Below are 5,190 nucleotides of genomic sequence, written 5' to 3' on the forward strand. Positions count from 1 at the left end.
TAATTTTTTTTTTTTTTTTTTTTTTTTTTTTTTGTTAACAGACGTTATATTGCGCTTTTAATTGTCTCCGCTATCGTCCTGTCAATCATACTCGCGTGGTCATTTTCAGTAAAAATGTATTTCCCCATCATCGGTACCCAAGTTCTGACTGCTGACCGAACACTGGTCATTGATCCTCTCCCGCTAGGCGCTGTCTAGCGCAGCTTCACCACACAGATTTAACTCCGCACCGCTAATTAAAACGGGCTGGTGGCACACTAATATTTAATATTTCTGATGTAAAGATTTCTGTGAAACGCGTAAAGTTGCACAGAAGAAAGCCCAACAGGACCTGCCCTGCACAGTTTAAGAATCGGTAGCCATAGTAACGTTAGAGGACTATTATTTTGTTGAACAGACCTGAGCGACAACTGATCTGATGAATAAAGGGGCCGTTTTCTCGTTTCTGCTTATTTCATTTCAAATTGGAAAACAAACTATCAAAACGTACACGGACCGGGTCATCAATCAGGGTATCTTCAAGTGAGAGAACATGAATTAAATAACCAGAAATGAAAAAATGGCTCATTTATTCGTTATTCCATCTAGGTTAACACACTGAAAATGAGTTTTTGATTTGATTTCTCATTTTGTCGTTTGGGGTTTAAAAAACGGTTTATGGCTTCAATATTTCAATCGCACTTGTGGGCGGAGCTGAAACGCTCCTTTCATCTGATTGGTCGAATCACTTCGCCTTCGACTCAGTCTTACATTCTTTCAGAATAACAGTCTTATAAGAGTAGTGTCTGAAACCACCGCTCACTGTTAATTAACATAATATTTGAGTCAGATGTTGCTGCCCACATAATTTGCGTTGTTTGACTTGCAAGTCACGCCTTTAAATTATTTCTAGGTTATAGTATTGTATGAATATTGTCCCACTGTAAATACAGTGCAAATAGTTCTGTCTCCTGGGATAAAAGTGAAGTGGAAATAAAAATCAATAATAGACTGAACAGTTCCATGATAATATGTCTGTAACATTTACCACTCTCATCTTTTAAGTCAAAAGGCACTAGGTAGGTGTGTGTGACATTAATAATTAATTGGGAAAATTAATATAGTTAAATTTATGAAATAAATTAGTAATATTCGTTTTATTACATACTAAATTGAATGGTTTTTCTTTTAGTCTTCTTTGTTGGCCTTGAGAAAGCCGACATATATTTGAACATTATTATCATTTATTATGAGAGTAATTGACAACGACTAAAATTTTAATGTTTCACCAAATTTCCTTCTCAAAAAATCCTAGTGACTTTCATTATCTGAGCAATGAAGGTCTTACACTTAATGTCCACTAGAGGGGGAGACAGGATTTCTATTTACGTAAAATGGCAAATAAATACATTAATTTCATGTGTACTACCATGAATATGCCATATCTGTGTACAAGAATAAACTTCACACTTCAAGCTGTACTTTAAAACTTCCCATTCTGGCTTTTTCAACCTACCTCCAAATGTATTTTAATATATTTTTTTATTCACACTGGTTTATGCATTTAATGTTTGTCCATCTAGATCTTTTATTTTTCATGAGCTGTACATTTTAAGATGTACGCAGTGTTGATAAATCACATGCACTGAATGTAAATGCTAATGTCAGGACTCTCAGTCCTCCTCCTGGATGCCCAGTGTCCTGCAAAGTTTAGATACCCCAAATAAACACACCTAAGCTCAGCAAGGTCTTCAGGATCAGTAGCAATGTCCAAGCAAGTGTGTTGGAACTGAACTCTGCAGAACATGGTTCTCCCGGTTCAGGACTGGGTTTTAAATCTATAAATGAATTTGTACAGTTGGGTGTCTGCATGCAGAGGTGTACTTCAGTAAGTACAATGTAAACTGTAATCTATAAAGACAAATCTTCAGATAAGCATTAAGGCCACTGCCTTGAGGTCTCCATCCACCTCGCACCCCACCACACTCCTGTTAGCCGTCAACATTAATTGCGTCTGGTGCCAAATAAAAATTATTATGTATCCCTTGTGCATTGTTCAAATTCACTACCCTTTCGTTATGTTCGGGGTGAAAACATTCACTCAATTAAACTGCTATAAGCATTAGATAAAAATGTTTTCCCCTAATTTATTGTTGGTGGATGTTTTTTTTTCACTGACTTCCATTATAATTACATTTTTGATTGCAAAGCCATGAAACATAATCATGCATTCTTGATTGTTTGTGGTTTTCCCTGTTGGGAAGAGGTAAAATTTGTTATTTTTATAGTTGATCACTAGGTGGGACCATCAACCCTTTAGATAGGCCTGTGCAAAAAAAGCTTAGTTTCTGACTTGTATATAGAGTTATGTGGAGTATAATAGCAAATTATATTGTGTGTATGTGTGAGAGAGAGAGAGAGAGAGAGAGAGAGAGACTTTTGCGCACTTGCCTTGATGTATTTGAGAAAATCTAAATGTACACCTCAGCTCTCAGAACTACATGGAGTAAACAAAAGTGTATTTATGCACCTGCTGCCTTTTAATGGTGGTGATAAGTATAAACTAAACAAAAACAGTACATGGATTTAAAAACTTGCATGCCATCCTTCTGGTCATTTGATGGTGAGAAGAGCAGCAAGCAATACGAGAAAGGGCTTGACTTGAACCAGAGTTTTAGAAATGATTATGCAGCTTGACCCCTCCAGTGAGTTGCTGCTTATTTGAAGTTGGTATTGCATTTTGGTCCATAATCAATTATGTTCAAAGTAGTTTTTTTTAATAAGATTTAAAGGTTTTAAACTGGCTTCACCATCAAGAAAACACAAGCATTTCACACATAGGCCCTCCGTTCTTTTCACCATCAAAAGTCAGCAGGTGCATAAACACACTTCTTTTTTTTTTATTGTTTAGTCCATGTAGTTCTGAGAGCATGAGGTGCATATTTGGATTTTTTCAGATACATCAAGGTAAGTAAACAAAGGTCTCTGTCACACTCTCTCTCTCTCTCTCTCTCTCTCAAACACACACACACACACACACACACTATAATTTGCTGTTAAACTCCATATAACTCTATATACAGGCAGAAACTAAGCCTTTTTTGCACAGGCCTAAAGGGTTAATGGTCCCACCTAGTGATCAACTGTAAAAATAACAAATGTTACCTCTTCCCAACAGGGAAAACCACCAACAATCAAGAGTGCATGATTATATGGTGTCATGGCTTTGCAATCAAAAAATGTCGTTATAATGGAAGTCAATGGGACAAAAACAGCCACCAACAATAAATGAGGAAGAAAAAATTAAAATCTAATGCTGCACAAAACTAACAATACATCAAAGCCAATCTACAGTTACTAATCTTTGACATGCCCAAGACTGTCATAAAAGGTAAAAAAAAATATCCAGTCCACAATTACTTTTTATATTGAAAATATGTCATTTTGTGTGTGTTTTTTCTTCCCAAATCAGTGACATAATTTATGAACTTGGTAATTAAAGAGTTAAAATCTTGGATTTTTTTTAAACATTTGGTAGTTTGATCAGGACTGAGGGTGATTAATAGATTTATGCAAAAAAAAAAAAAAAAATCTTTATCTGAGACATTTTACAGCATTTTAATTTAGTGGGCGTTTTCATCCCGAACATAACAAAAGGGTAGTGAATTTACCCACAGTATATTGTTGAGTTTTTGAAAAATTTCAAGCATTTTCCCAAAATAAGTGTCAAAATAAGATTTGTCACCAATCATTCCATTAGCTGCAACACAGAGAAAGTTGTGGCCAAAATAAGACTCAACTTTACCCCCTAGTGGACGAAAACGTCCCCAACAACGCATATGGGGTATTATGTAACAGCAAGTCATTTGTGCAAGTATTGCTTGCAGTTTTTCCAAAACTTAATCATTTTTATTTGGTACCAGCTGCAGTAGTTAATGTTGTTTTATATTATACAGCTATTATTGAGCAAAGGTATACCCCCCACCACCCCATCTATCATTGAAGAACCTGTGTTACACAGATATGGCATATTCATGATAGTACACATGAAATTAATATATTTATCTGTCATTTAAACTTACATAAACAGAAATCCTGTCTCCCTCTCTAGTGGACCTTAAGTGTAAGACTTTCATTGCTCAGATAATGAAAGTCACTAGGATTTTTTGAGAAGGAAAAAGTCTGACCAGTTACAGCAACGACTCAAACGAGTCTGAAGATCTGAGCTGAATTTGGTGAAACAATAAAATTTTAGTCGTTGTCAATTACTCTCATAATAAATGATAACAATGTTCAAATATATGTTGGCTTTCTCAAGGCCAACAAAGAAGACTAAAAGAGAAACATCATTCAATTTTGTCTGTAATAAAACTAATAATTCTAATTTATTTAATAAATTTAACTATATTAATTTCCACAATTAATTATTAATGTCACACACACCTACCTAGTGCCATTAGACTTAAAAGATGAGAGTGGTAAATGTTACAGACATATTATCATGGAAATGTTCAGTCTATTATTGATTTTTATTTCCACTTCACTTTTATCCCAGGAGACAGAACTATTTGCACTGTATTTACAGTGGGACAATATTCATACAATACTATAACCTAGAAATAATTTAAAGGGGTGACTTGCAAGTCAAACAACGCGAATTATGTGTCTACATCTGGTTTCAGATATTGCTCTTGTAAGACTCTTATTCTGAAAGACTGAGGAGACCGAGTTGAAGGCGGAGCGATCCGACCAATCAGATGAAAGGAGCGTTTCAGCTCCGCACACAAGTGCGAATGAAATATTGAAGCCATAATCCATTTTTTAAACCCCAAAGGACAAAATGAGAAATTAAATCAAAAACTAATTTTCCGTTTGTTAACCTAGATGGAATAACGAATAAACGAGCCATTTTTCCATATCTCGTTATTAAATTCATGTTTTCTCACTTGAATCCTCTTGAGTCTTTCGTTTTCTGTTTTTTAATTTGAAACGGATTTGGAATGGACGGAAGATAGCCTGATTCTGATGGAGGTAAAGGCTGATGGATTTTAGTTCACGTTACTGTTAGAAATCAGAAAACAAAAAAACAAAAACAAAAAAAACCTGCTTAAATGGTCCGTGTATCATCCGATCATTCAATTATTCCATTAAATCTGGCAAACCAAAAACGAAATAACTAATCAATATTTTGTTTTTCTGTTTTTCTGTATG

Source organism: Carassius auratus, chromosome 3, assembly GCF_003368295.1.
Source record: "Carassius auratus strain Wakin chromosome 3, ASM336829v1, whole genome shotgun sequence".
NCBI classification, from domain to species: domain Eukaryota; kingdom Metazoa; phylum Chordata; class Actinopteri; order Cypriniformes; family Cyprinidae; genus Carassius; species Carassius auratus.